Below are 14,778 nucleotides of genomic sequence, written 5' to 3' on the forward strand. Positions count from 1 at the left end.
AACCTTTTCTAGAGCTTTCTGTGCCTCTGGGGTAATAGACCTAGGAGCACCTGGGTCCTCTCCCCCTTTCAATAAATTGAAAAGAGGGGCAAGGTCTTCATTAGTCAGACCGAGCCATGGTCTTACCCAATTCAAAGACCCACACAACTTGTGGACATCCGCAAGGGTCTTGATCTTTGGATTGATTTCTAATTTTTGAGGAACAATGGTCCTATTTCCAATTTCTAAGCCCAAATACTTCCAAGGTGGCATCTTTTGAATTTTCTTTTCCTGGAGCTCGAACCCTGCAACAATCAATGCATCGATCGTTAGGTCAAGCGCATGCGTGAGTAAATCATCATTGGGGGCACACACAAGGATATCATCCATATAATGATAGATGATGGCCTTCTCTGCGGCTGCACATACTGGGGAAAGCAGGGAAGACACATACCACTGGCAAATAGCTGGAGATACCTTTAATCCCTGAGGAAGAACGGTCCAATGGTACCTTTTCATAGGGGATTCCATATTAATAGAAGGGACTGAGAATGCAAAACGCGGTGCATCGTCAGGGTGCAAGGGGATTTGGAAAAAACAATCCTTAATATCAATAACAGCTAATTTCCAATCTTGGGGAAGCATTGTTGGGGATGGCATACCAGGCTGGGGAGAACCCATATCTTCAATTACATTATTAATTTGTCGGAGGTCGCAGAGGAGCCGCCATCTCTTTTTGTCAGCTTTTTGGATGACAAACACTGGAGAGTTTCATGGGGACATGGTCTCCACAATGTGGCCCTTTTTTAGTTGCTCTTCCACTAGTTCTTCAAGCACCTTTATTTTTTGTTTACTTAGCGGCCACTGTTTCACCTGAACTGGTTTGTCTGTTATCCACTTCAGTTTTGGGGTGGGGCGCTGTTGTTCAGTGACTGCTGTACAAATATGCTGTGGAGAGTCTGGAATATCAATTGTGACACCCCACTGGGCCATTAAATCTCTCCCTAACAAAGGTTCTGAATAATCCAACACAAATGGACGGATATTAGCCAATTGTCCGTTTGGTCCCTCAAATTGAATAATGCTTTTGGATTGTCTTGCCAATTGCAGATCTCCTACTCCTTGAAGGTGACCGGCAACATTTTGCAAAGGCCAATGTGCTGGCCAGTCTTGTACCGGAATTACTGTGCAGTCTGCACCTGTGTCTACAAGCATCTCAATGCGTTTAGACTCCCCACCCCCACTGACATTACACCATAATTTGGGTTTGTCTTTTCCAATAACTTGGACCCGGGCGACTGTGGGCCCTTGTTTTTTGATATTTTCAGGTAAAGATGGCACAGGGATAGCTTGTGCAACAATTTGTCCCTTGGGAAGAAACAGGGGTGGGTGGAAACAATGCAGGCCGAGAACGAATTGCTCAGGATCTGATGTTGTCATTCCCGGAGCAATTTCAATCTCTTGTGGTGTGTGTTTGGTGTCCCCAATGACGATGTACTTACAACGAATCCGGCTCCAAGTACCTTTCTGTTCAGGATTTACAGACACAAAATGCCAATCAGTGTCCTCCAGATGGAGTGACTCAGTCAGCTGCAACCTGTAAGGCTCATTGACAGAAGATGTGGTTAACACAGGATCACTTAAATCATACACAGTCTTTGAAGCACCTGCTTCACTTACACAATCATTAATATTATCGCGCGCTTGATTTGTTTTGCTACCCTTATTCCCTTGGCCTGCTCTTTTTGTGTCTATGCGCCTGGCAGGCCGGCGCTGGCTCTTCAGTTTTTTTGTTGTTGTTGACCCCCAGGGAGGGCTTGTAGTTCTCCTCCCCTGCCATTTCTAAATTCATCAAATTCCCTTTTCAGGGGGCACTGGTTACTCCAGTGCCCTAGGTTGTTACAAAGCAGGCATGGTTTTGTGGGCTCAACCATTGCTGGTCTCCGCTGCTGCCCAGGGTACTGATGTGCTGAGGGAAAAGGCGCAGGGCTGGCAACGGCGACACGCTGAGGTGGTCTTGGCAGCAGCCTTGGTCTGGTGTCTTCAGCCACAGTCATCAGAGGCACTTTCCTGTTACACACTAGAAGCATGTCCTTTAACGTAGGGGTAGGTTCGAGAGGAAGGCTCAGGATTGCCGCTTGACACTGTTCATTTGCATTTGTAAACGCCAATTCCTCTAAAATTGCTTCCCTAGCATTCTCTTTTTTAACTTGTATTTCAATAGCTCTAGTTAACCTTTCTACAAATTTCAAAAAAGGCTCTGATGGTAGCTGTTTAATTTTACTATAGGGCTCAAAAGGCCCCTCAGGTTGTAGGGAAAAGAATGCTTTTTCAGCTGCTTCCTTTACTTTTTCGAGTGTTTCTGCAGGAATTGCAGTAGCTTGGATCGAGGGAGAAGACCATTGGCCCTCACCACAGAGGAGCTCAATGGTGATAGGGTTACCACTGTTGTCTTTGGCTGTGTTTGGATCAGCATGCAAGCCTGGGAGAGCATCTTTTAGCATTTGTTTCCATGCTATTTCCCATAATTTAAATTCCGTGGAGGTCATTAGACAGGAAAAAAGCTGTTTTAAATCATGTGGAATCACTACAGTCCTACTCAATTCAGAATTTAAAAGGCCACGGAAATATGGACTGTGTGGACCATATTCTTTATGAGACTTACAGATCTCTTTAATCAATTGCCGTCCAAAAGAACTCCAATTAGCAGTTGGAACTGCTCCCCCCTGAGCAGCAGTCTGAAAGGTAACAGGAGCCAGTGACAACATGGGACTATGCATTGGGTCTGCTGTTCCCTGCTCTGTATCCCTTGAAACAGAAGCATTGGGATCACAGACACAGGTTTGGGGGATGGCAGTGGGTGTGTCCCCACCGTGGGAACCCGGGGAGGGGGCGGAGACGCAACGGGGACAGGGGGCGGGGACAGGGGGCCGGCAAGGGGCGGGGAAACCGTGGGAACAGGGGGCGGGGTCAAGGGGCAGGCAGGGGGCGGGGACACCTGGTGACATCACGTCAGCAGACGCCCCCTGGGAGGAGTAGAGGGGCGGAGCTGAGGGTATTGCAGGAAAGGGAGGGGGAGGGGGAAAGGTGTCACGAGGAACAGGAGGAGAGGGGGATGGGGCTGGAGTTTTGGGATGCTTAAGGGGATTTTGGGAAGAAGACGACCAGGTTTGGGAAGATGCCACGTGGCATCCACCATCTTGTGGACCCCCTAGGGACTGGGGGCCATTTTGGGTAACACTACTCTCTGCAAAGCTACCACGTGCTGTGGGTTTCAGAGGAGGGGACACAAGGGATTGGGAAAGATTCCACGCAGGCTGGCCAGGGCCTTGTGGAGAGGGCAACTCAGGCATTTCAACAGAATTTGGGCGTCGACTTCCCAATGAGTTTGATCTGTTTAAAATACTAAGTTTTGGGGAAAGAGGTTTAGGGGTTTTAGAACTAGGAGAGGGAGAAACAGGGAGAGTAGAGGTACATGGCTTTACATTTGGCTTTTTCTCCATTTCCTTTTGTTTGAGCAATGCTGTACGAATTTGTAAACTCCAAAACACAAATTTAGCCGAGGGGGCATTGCCAGATTGTCCTAAGGTTATCAATTCATTTGCAACTTTATCCCAGAATTGAATGTTGTGGATTTCTTCAGGGGAGATTTGTGGGAAGTGGAGGAAAAGCCATCTTATAAACTGTTTCAATTTTCCCTTTGAGAACTTCACATTACTACTATTTAAAATGCTAACAATATTATAATACACTCCTTTTTGTACAATGCTGAGTTTCAAACCCATGTTAGATGTAAAAAGCAAAGTACTAAATCCCGCCTGACCAAAAACAAAGCCAAAATCAGCTACCGATTTCAAAAAAAAAAAAACACAGATGGAAAGGGATAACGAGCCGACAAAAGCTTCACAATGCAGCTGTATATACTGCTTTTCAAATTCCCGGGCAGCAGCAGCAGGGCACGCCCTGCCGAGCAGAGGCAGAAACAAAGCCTCCCCCGCCGTGGAATGCACCCCCCCGCGGAGCAGAGAGAGCAGCCACGCCACGCGGCAAGCCGAAACCGGGGCCCCCCGCGCCGCGTGTGCAGAGAACACCCCCCTCCCCCGCACAGAGAGAGAGAGAAAGATCTCCCGACCACGTGGAGAGAGCCGAGCTTGCAGAGCCAAAAGGAAGAGAGAGAGAGCTCCCGCGCGAATTCGAAAAGACAGCAAAACACGCGGCAGAAAGCTAATAGCTAGAAATCAATGAATTCCCGTCTGTGGGGCTGCGCAGCCAAAAATGCAAATGCAAAAAGGAACAGAACTCACGGCAGAGTCTGTTTTTGAGATCCTGCCCTACCGAGAGCAGAGATACTCACCCAAAATGGAAGCTGTAGCTGGCTGGGTACAGGCAGGTCTCTTCACCGGAACAGGACCTCTCTTGGGCGAGAGAGGCTACCCTGTCCTCCCTCTGGAAAATCTGCTCACCAGAAAGGAGCTGGGCTTTCCAGAGGCGCCGAACAGTCCACGAAACTTCTTCTGGGAATATTCCCTAAGTCTCTAGCCGAGGGCGAATAAACCAAAGCCCCTTTCAGCTGGATGCACGGCTGCCAGAAGCTTCTCCAAGGCACTGCAGGTCTGTCTTCGGCTGCAGAGTCGCTTTGCCCGCCTCAGGGACGCCAAATATTGGAGAAAAAGTGGCTCCCAATATTACCAGTTAGATTGTGCCTGGGCCAGTCTGACCCTCGCTGCTGGGCCAAAGGCAGCAACTGCGGTGTGTCACTGCAGAGATACCTTAGCTTGCTGGTGGTTGCAGCTGGGCACCGAACAAGTCCAGGCTTGTAAGGGACCCCGTTACCTCAGGAGGATAGCTTCAGGCGATGGTGAAGAGAAAAAGGAGAGGATTCTGCTGGAGGGTTTCATGTCCAGAGGTTTATTCCATGGTTACAGAGGTCTGAACGTGAGGACCTGCTCCAACAGAACCAAGACCGCATGGTCTGATCACCTTTTTAAGCTCAGGGACAGGGGGAGGGGAGGTACAGGTGAGCCACCAACCAGGTGAGAGGGGCAGGGTCTCAGGGGAAGATGACACCCAGACAGGCCAATGACCTCTGGGCATAGGGGCATCCTTTAAACTTGACCAACCACACGACGCCTTGCTGGAACGTTAGGTCTGAGTGACAGGACTCACTCAGCATGGGGGTAAGGGGGAAGGGAGAGAGACATAGGCACACCGGGAAAGTGACCTGGAAGGCCAAAATGGGACATTACAGCACACCACAACAGAGGGGTTTATGGGGCGCTCCCGGCGCTGTCTCATGGAAGGACTGCGGGAGCTTCCCACAGGGTCGGGGGCACCACCTGGATCCGCGCTTGGGTACGTGGAGCATCGCTTAAAGGAGGCGCCGAGGGACGAATCTTTGTGCCGGGGAGCAGCAGCCGAACAGGTGAGCCCGTGTGGGTTCGGAGCGGGGAATTTTCTCCTTCCCCTTTGCAATTTCATCTTGCCAGTCCCTCCCCGGTTCCCCAGGAACACAAATGGAGCTTATGAAGACAAAAGGGATTAAGGAGAAGGAAGCAGCTCCTCTTCTTTTATTGTCTGCGTTTGACCTGAGGGGATCCCTCTTGACTTGTGGTTTTAAGGGTGTTGATTGCAGGAAAAGCTGCCTTTTCCAGGCTGTTAGGGGTATCCAGGGGGTTCTATTCTAAGGGGAATGGGAAAAGTATTCTTGTGGTATTATGGGTTTGATTTGAAGGCAGCCACCCCATTTGCACCACCCTCGGGTTTAAATGGCGGGGGCAGCCCTGGTGTCCCTCCTTTTCAAGGGTTTGAATGGAGGTCGAAATCGCCCTTTCCCATCAGTCGAAGGCTTTCATTTGGGGAGCGCCCCTACTTTTCTGCTCTCCTAGGAGGTGAAATTGGAGGGGAGAACACATTTCTTTGCCCTTTTTGAAGTGAGGTGCGCCCCGTCTGCGGTTTCGGGGTTGGCTTGCGGGAAGCCGCAGCTCCGGCAGCGTTTGCAGGGCTGCAATGGGGCTGTACCGCTGCATTGGAGGGCGCTGCCCGTGCCCGCGGCCCGGCCCGGAACGTTCCCACTCGGGAGCGCTGCTGGCACGGCCCGGACAGCTGCCGGGGCGCACGGGGGATTCGGCGCGGCCGGGCCGGCCGAGGGCGGCAGTGGCGGAGCCGCGCCGGTGCGAGCCGTGCGGAGCCGAGTGGAGCCGGGCCGGGCCGGCCAAGGGCGGCAGAGGCGGCGCGGGCGCTGCCGCGCCGGCCCGGGCGGTGCCGGCCGCTCCGTCCACTCCGGGCGCGGGGCTCGGGCGCCGCCGGTAGCCCCGGGCCCGGTGCCGGCCCCGCCGGGCAGGGGCAGCGGGCGGGGCTCCCCGGGGCGGCGCCGGCCCCGCGTGCCGGAGCAGCCGCCACAGGAGCCGCTTTCCTGCCGGGAGCCGCGCTCCGTCCGGGGCCGGCAGCGAGCGCGGGGTTCGGCCGCTCCAAGTTCGGCGGTGCCGTGGCTCGGAGGCGCTTTGGAGGCGTTGATGGCATCGCTGGGTTCGGTTTGCAGCGGCTGTCCGCTAAGGGATACGGTGTTCTTCCTGAGCGGGCACGGTTCTCGGTGCCGGTAGGGATGATAATGGTTTGTTTCGGATTGAGTTTTGTAGTCGGATATATATTTTTTTGCCGGGGTATTATGTTTAGAAGGGCGCGCAATGTTTTTTACGGGTCGTAGCGCGAAGCAGCGGTTCGCATTTTAATTCTGTTGCGGTGGCTTTTATTAGCGTGAGTGTATAGTGTTTGTTTTGGGCGGCTTGGGGTAGCGTCGTGTCGTTCATAGCAGCGGGTTTTTAATCTCGATAATTGCATGTGTGTTTATCGTCTTCCAGGGCTTTTATTTGTTTGGTTTGTTTGATTGTAGTGTATGTTTTATGGTTACGGGTAATTTGGGGGACATTGTTTATGGTTACGTTTGTCTTTAGTCTTTGTGTTTGTTTCTAGGTGGTATTTTTATTTTGATAGCTTGAGGCACTATGGGTTTATTCAGTTGGGAATAAGTTTTTTGTTGCAGATTTCAGTTTATCTGTGTTTTTTGGTATTATTCTTGTTGTTGCTTTCTTTATTTTCTTTTTTTTTTTGTTGTTGTTGTTGTCTTTTAATGTATTTGCGTATTGTTTATCATGGTTTATTTTGGGAACGTGGGTTTTTATATGGTGGGTTTTTAAAGTATTTATTTATTTGAGTAGTCAATTTCTTAGTTTTTAGTGGTTGAGATGTTTTTCCATTTTGTTAATTAGTTCAGGTTTTAAAGTTATTTTTACAGAGGATTGTTTATTCTTTGAGTTAGTGTAGAGGTAGAATTTTGTTGTTTTTTATCTTTTTTAGTAACGTCGTTCAGGGTGAGTGGCACTGTCTTGAGTTTAGTAGATGGGATTGACTTTTTTTTAGTACTTTTTGTAATTTGCTGTGTGTGTTTCTATAGGATTTTCTTTTATTTTGGTTCCATTTTTCTGTCGTGATGAGAATTGTTATTGAAAAGAGTGTTCTTTGTTTTTTTGCTGACACTTGTTTGGCTGTTGGAGGTATCTTGATGTTTTTGGAAGATATTGGTGGGAATTTGATGCTGTTTGTTCTGTCATTTCATTTAGGAATTGGATTTTAAATATGCAATTATGACTCTAACTATATTGAAACAAAAGAAATAGATGTGTAGCAATGGGAATGGGCCAATTTTATTTTTATATATTCGGTCAATTTTTAAAATTTAACATGTAACATGAGTCATTATATGTTACAATAAGTTATTCTAATTTTAATAGAGTATTGTGTATGTTTATAGATATATGAATAGAGAATATAAATGTAAATACAACCCAAACAAAAATACAAATATATAAATGTATTGCAACTATATGCAGATATATAAAAAATTAATAATAAATTGTAAATGTAAAATAACATAAATTGATACAATATATAGTACAAGTAATACTGTGTATATTTTTTTAAAATAATATAGGAAATGGATATAAAATAGATATAAATATGGATGTGATCTATCTATCTATATATATCTATCATTTGTTGTATATTATGATAAATATAAATATAAAAAAAAAAAAATAGGTAGTTTAAAATAATGGATGGTTTTGTTTTTTCTTTGCCCAAGCAGGGGTTTTAGTGTAAAAATTACAAATACAAATAATATAAAGGTAGAAATATAAGTATAGAAATATATCATAAACACATTAAAGATTTATATAAAAATTAGAAATATAAGGAAAAATAAGTTGTAGCAGTAGATATGGTAAATAATAAAAAAAAAATTCCCGTATATTTTTGAATAAGGTGCATATTAAATATAGTTATTAATATAATGCATCAATATAAACTATAAATATATGTAAAATATAACTATCTATAAGAAGGAATAAAAGCTCTGTGTCACGTGCAGCAGTAGAAAATTTCAGGCTCCCAGGGAATAAATAGTTTTCTTTAAATCATTTTCGTTTTGCAGATTTTTTTTTTTTACTCTCGGGTAGCCTGAAAGTTTCTACTGCTGCTTTTTTATTCTAAAGGTGGAAAGGTAAACCAAGATTAGAAATACAAGAAAGGGGAAAGGAAAGGGAAGGGAAAGGGAAAAGGAAAAGGGAAGGGAAGTGGTGAAAAACAGAGTGAAAAAAGTAAAAAGAGTTGGAGGGAAAAAGAGAGGGCATCCGGGAAGAGCGGTGCTGCCTCAGGTCCTTCCCCGCCGTGGGGCGAAGGAGCCGTTTGATGCCCGGGAGGGAGTGCAGGTCCCGGTGGCTCCCGGGGGACGGAGCGGTGGCTGTCAGCCCGAGACTCCAACTCCCGGCAGGCCGTGCTGCCGGCGCGGCGTGTGACGCAACGGCTATCGCGGCACATGAGTGGCTGTCAGCCCGAGACTCCAACTCCCGGCAGGCCCTGCTGCTGGCGCGGCGTGTGACGCAACGGGCGACGCGGCCCGGCATTTTTCTCTAAATCGGCAGTAAATACAGCTGAGTAAAATTAGCTTGGTTTTCTTCCTTCTTTTGTAACGGAACTGTTTTTATTAAAAATCCTATTTGAATATGTGGAAAAAGTGGGGATGTCCTGTAATATATCGTCGCTTTTCTTGTTTACAGGGTGCTCAGAAAACATGCGTCCCTTAGAGTCCCACGGAAAGGTTCTCAGTGCGATCTCTATCAAGGTATGTATTTACAAATAAGTGATCCCTTTAGATATTTGCCTGTGTACCTTTTCCTGTAATTCAGAGCTTGCGTTCTGTGGGTTTTATGATAAACCTGTAAAACATGTAAAAATGGTTTTGCAAGTCTTAAACCTTGAAGGTAGCAATAAGTGGATTTAGAGCCTGTTCTTGACCAGACAAAGGGAAAAAGTGTGACTTTGATGCTGAACTTGTCATTTTTCATTTGACTTGTCTTGAATGATTTAGGAATAGAGAGAACTAGAAAAAGAGAGAAATAGAGTTGATTATTGAGCACTCCTCAACTGCTCACCATGGTTCAGTGTAGAGCCAAAGGGAAGGGTGATGGAACAGAGCTCTGTGCTTTGCAAGGAAATAAATTTAAACCTGACCTCCTCACAGAGTCTCACTAACTTCTTTTGTTTTAAAATACAAAATACGATTAGGAAGTGTTGGAAGTTAGTGTTTTCGGAAAGAAACGGCAGTTCCACAGAACATTCCATTTCACAGAGGCTCTGGGAACGATTCATGTTGTAAGTGCTGTCACTGCAATCAGTTGGTGGTTCAGCCTTGAAACGTGCACTTGGCCTTCTATAAAGCACTGTTTTGTTTGCCTTTCAGTGCTATGAGTCTTGATAAATTGGAGAAGAGCCCAAGAGAAATTTTTCATCCCTTGATATAAAAGGTAGGAAGTGACTTTTTTTGGTTTGGTTCTTTTTCTTTATTATTTTCTGGAAATAAAAGTAATTAAGTATAGGTACTACTGGTTTGTTTCTTCCAGTAGCAGGTGATAACAATAGCAGTAGTACTAGTAAAAATAACAATAGAAATAATAATAACAGTAATGTAATACTACGTAAACTGTCTTTATCCATTGAACTGGCCATTTCAAATCAAAACTTCTAAACACAAATCAAACCATCATCCTTGTAGAATCTTTCACAGCAGCGGGCTAAAGATCCTGGTTTTGTTGACAGGATTTATTGGTTCTGGAAGAACAAGAGGGAAGTACAAGCCTAACTACTTCTAGCTCACAGACCCGTCCAGTGAACCCAGGTTTGTGTTTTGGTGGGCTTGTGATGACTTTGAAATCAATTGCTCATTCCAGTAAAAAAAATTCATGTTTTTTTGAACGTGACAGCAGAAATAACTTTAGGCACCAACTGAATAATAATAGATCACCAGTTTAAGTTAAAAATTCATGCTATACTATCAAAATTTAAAGGTAAATTATTATGTATTAGGTGATGGTATAAAGTGTATGTTCTAATGTGTAATGCAAAGATACATACGTACCTGAAAGTGCTTAGAGGAAACAAATTTTTATGTCTGCTGTTTGATTTTTTACCATACGATATTTGGCTTTATTTCCCAGGGATCGGTGAATTTTAACTTTGGAGTCCACTATGCTAAGGATGCTCAGCTTACAGGTGATGAAATGTTCAGTAATGGTGAGTTTTTCACCTTCTCTTTAATTGCTATGCTGATCTGAATAAGAAAAAAAAACAAAAGCAAGAGAAAAAAAAGGATGGTTTATTATTTTTTACGCTGTTATGTTTGTTTCCTCAGTATTTGCTGCAGCTCTGCTTACCCAAGCTTTGGGTTCCTTCTGTCCCACTGGGAGTTGCCCAGTTTGGTTGCATCTGGTGAAATTCACCCTGAGACCTTACAGAACTAGCTCCAACTACGTGAGAGCCATTTGCAGTTCTCTCCAGACACCTGGAGAATGGGTGACGTTTCTGAGGATCCGGCGAGCGTGCTTCTATCAAAACTCAGTCTGTGAAATTTCTGGGGAAAACCCTTCTGTGTCCTGAAGGGTTCAAACTCTGGTGAGGATCCCGTTATCAGGTGCTCACCTGGATGGTTCCAGCTGCCAAAGGTAACACTTGTACTCTTGCCCTGTAGTTTACATCTATTGTATTTTTGTTATTTTGCAAGATTTTTTGTCTTTGCAAAATACTGTGCATTTCACTCTTTGGAACCTCTCAGATGGTTCTTTGGTGCAGCACCACCCCATGGGACACTTGGCTGCTGTCCTGAAGGGGTTGGTGGCTGGAATTGTGAATCCTGGAGAGTTTATGAGTCTTCTGTCCCCAGGGAGGTATCATGCTTTGTTTACTCTTGTTCTGTTGGTTAGGCGCTGCTTCTCGTTGCAAGTACGAATTTCAAACTGCCCTGTTCTTTTTTTAACTGTTTTCCTGGTTCTCTCCGCCCGGCAGGGAAAGACTCTCGTATCCTTGTCGTCGGGCTCGGTGCTGTCCAAGAAGATACGGGGACTAAAAAAATCATAAGAAGCAAAATATGACTGCAGGGAAAAGAAGCTGGAGAGAACAGAAGGTGATGTTGTTATCCTTACCCTGTATTAGAAACATCCGCTGTGCTTTGATGCTGGCAGCTGCCAGGGGCTTGTTAGCTCTTTGTAGGCAGGTGTAGGTGTTCACTTGTAGGTTTTATCTCTGGACAAGTCAATTCAAACTTTGCTAAGCTGATATTTGCAGATTACTCTCTAGCACAGTCCAGCATGACATTTTTGAATGTTGTAAAAATACCATGTTACTTGGAAATTGCTAATGAAGAGAAGCTTTAGGGGAAAATAAGATTTCAGGGTTGGAAGATGTGAGAAGAATTTTGTGGGGACGTTAGACTGAAGTAAAGCACACTTGAAGCTGGACTGGCACGCTGGCAGGTCCCCTATTAAACAGTAGTGCTGAGATTAGCCTGGGGGTTGCCCATTGTTTCTGTAGAAATCAATGTTTCCTGGTCTTCAGAGGTAAGCTGCTTTGAAAAGCTGGAAGGTGCAGCACGCTGACAATCCCCGTGCTTTGGAATAAAAGTAGATTTCAGAAGGGTCCTAAGCTTTTGTCTTTTCCTAGAAGTCGATGTAATCCTGTCGAGGAGTTTTTAATTCTCTGTTGCCATGTCATCCATCAGAGCCCTGTTGTACTAATCTTATACAAGTACAAAACAAAAAATCAGACCCTGTCCCAAGCACTTAGAGGCCAGAACACGATTTCCTCAGGCTGCCATTTGTGTGCCATCGGTACTCACCACGAATTGAGCCCTCTGGCTCTGACAGAGCCCCTGGATGCTGACGGAAGGGGGCTGGTCACAGACCCTGGAGGTGCCTGTCCCCCAGGGTGGGAGAGGACGAGGCAGTGTGGCCTGCAGGGAGGGTGTCGTCCCCAGAGAGCAGCCAGCGACTCCATGCCTGCCCGGGGCTGCGGGTGCACCCTCGGGGTGGACGCCTGCCCTCAGGTTTCCCTCTGGGCACCCGGGGAGGGAACCAGGTCCATCCGTGTGGCAGCTGCAGGGCCTGCAGGCTCTGGGCCCTGGAGCCGAGTGAGCCTGAGCTGCTGCATGCTTGCTGTGAGCTTTGGGGTGAGCGTGCATCACTGCAGGCCTGGGATGGATTGAAATGCGCTGAGGAAAGCAGAGGGAGGGAGGGAGGGAGAGAGGGAGGGAGGGAGGGAAATGCTCTGTTAACATGTGCCAATTCTTCTGTCAGACTCATCACGGCGGGACAGCGTGAGGACTGAAAGTGTAAGAAGATGTGGAGGGAAAGAGAGAATCTGACAGGAGCAGCGAACGCACGAGTGCACGAATTTTGCTTTTTGCTTGGATGTAAACTCAGGAGTTGAGAGGAATTTGGGAGTGAGAAGGGACATTTCAGAAGGAGAAGAAGAAAAAGAAGTTGTTGCTACAGTCCTGGCAAAATCTTTTGTTCTAGCTAATAAAAGAAGTTAGTTTAAAAAACAAAAAGGAAAAAATGTAGTGTTTTTTTTTTTCCTTCACTATGATATTCATTGGTGGTATATGGTGTGTTGTTTTATTTCTTGGTATTATTAACTCTGTGTAAATTGTTTTTTGAGTGAAGCTGACTTTCTGGATGGGTTGGTTTGTATTTGAGGCAGGATTAATTTCAGTAGGGTTCTTTCATAGATTTCTGATGGGTATTACTGGGATTTTGGTTTTGTTTACTGTATGTATAAACCTAGAGCTTTGGTAGGGCCAGCTGGGCTGCTGGAGTTTTGGGTGTGAATTTATTAGATGGCTTTTGTTAGATGCAGTTTTTAATTTTTGAAATGTTTTTCAATGTAGTGGTTTTAAGGTGGTTTTTAAGAATTCATTGTATTGCTTTATCTTGTTTGTAGTTGGTGTATGATAAGGGATGTGGTGTGAGTTCTTGAACATTATGGTTTTGGTGTTCCTAAGTTCTGATTTCTTTGTGGTTCAATATTTTTTTTTATTTTTATTTTTTGGGACAGGGGCATTTATATGGTGGGTTTTTATAGGCAATATGTTTTTTAATTTAGGTAGTGATATTTTTTAATATTTTAATAGTTTAGGTTTTTTATTTTCATGGTTTTAATTATTTTTTTTAATTTTTTGAAATAACTTTTATAGATTACATGTTATTATTTGTGCATTAACATAAAGGTAGAGCTTTGGGGACTTTTTTTAGTAATGTTTAGGGTCAGTTGTGCAGTTTTGAGTCTAGTGCGTTGGTTTGATTTAATTTTTAATGGGTGTTTGTTTTTATTAGCAGTTGTGTCATTTTCAAGGTGTGTTTGAGTTTTTTGGGGTTTTTGAGATACTGGTTTAGGAGGAAGTTTATGATGAGAATGTGCGGAGGTTTTGGGCTACTTTATAGTGAGATTTAAAATTTATTTACAGTTAGGTTTATTTGAGTTTTTATTAGGGTTCAGTGACGTTGTGGGATGTTTGTTCTGTTAGTAATAGAAATAGGTTTTGTTTTGCTGTGCTGCGATGGGATGGGCGTGTGCTGCGTGCCGGTGCTGACAAAGGTACAGTATTGTTGTGGCTCTGGTGCGTCGGGTTAATGAACTGACATGGTTTAATATAGAGATGAAAATAGAAATAAATATACATTTAAAAATAAATATAACATTAGAGTGGTAAACATAAATATAGATAACAGATACATACATAAAACTATAATATATGGTATATAATTGTAACATGTTATCATATAGATAAATGATAGTCTATTTTATATATATATACACAAAGATATATAAATATAGATTGTAAATATAAAAATATTTAAATAGAGTTAAAGTAAATTGGGGGGTTTTATTCGGGTATAGGCTGGGGTTTTTAAATGATAGCAATAAAATATAAATTCAGATATACAAATATATATAGAAATACAAATATCTATACATATTTAATTTAAACAAATATAAGTAAGAAAATATGTATAATACAGAAAATATATTTCTATGATTATATTAGAAGGTATTCCCTCTAATATAGATAAAATCTATGCATAAAATAAATAAAAATATCCATATAAATATCATTATAATTTTGAAAAATAAATTTACTTCGTAAATTTTAAATCTGGTTCAAATAAAAGGGTGTCCTTGGTTTTTATTTGGTTAGAGGCAGGAGTTTTATTTTAAATAATATAAGCAATATAGAAATGTGGATCTTAAGATAGAAATATATAATAAATATATAAAGAGAAATTGCTAAACTATGAATATAAATTTAAATATAAATATATGTAAGTAATATGAGGAGTTGTGGCATGGAATATAAATAACATTAAATGGCAATATAAATTATAAATGGGAATATAAATATAAAAATATGTAAATATC

General features: G+C 43.8%; 1 protein-coding gene across 19 annotated transcripts in view; it reads left to right on the forward strand.

Annotated features, from left to right (window-relative positions):
• Positions 1–14,144, forward strand: part of LOC134420860 (GTPase-activating Rap/Ran-GAP domain-like protein 3) — a 62,039-nt gene extending 47,895 nt beyond the window's left edge. The window contains exons 1-9 of one of the 19 annotated variants that reach the window (XR_010028447.1): positions 5,385–5,401; positions 9,090–9,154; positions 9,598–9,684; positions 9,773–9,836; positions 10,129–10,207; positions 10,527–10,602; positions 10,721–11,030; positions 11,371–11,488; positions 12,657–14,098. The gene's annotated coding sequence lies outside the window, so the exon portion shown is untranslated. Of the gene's footprint in view, positions 1–5,383; positions 5,402–6,411; positions 6,590–9,089; positions 9,155–9,597; positions 9,685–9,772; positions 9,837–10,128; positions 10,208–10,526; positions 10,603–10,720; positions 11,031–11,370; positions 11,489–12,656 lie in introns of those variants that run through there. The other 18 variants (XR_010028444.1, XR_010028446.1, XR_010028440.1 and 15 more) reach the window with 18 other exon arrangements.
• The last annotated feature ends 634 nt before the right edge of the window (positions 14,145–14,778 follow it).

The sequence above is a fragment of the Melospiza melodia genome, chromosome 7 (genome assembly GCF_035770615.1).
Source record: "Melospiza melodia melodia isolate bMelMel2 chromosome 7, bMelMel2.pri, whole genome shotgun sequence".
Classification (NCBI taxonomy): Eukaryota; Metazoa; Chordata; class Aves; order Passeriformes; family Passerellidae; genus Melospiza; species Melospiza melodia.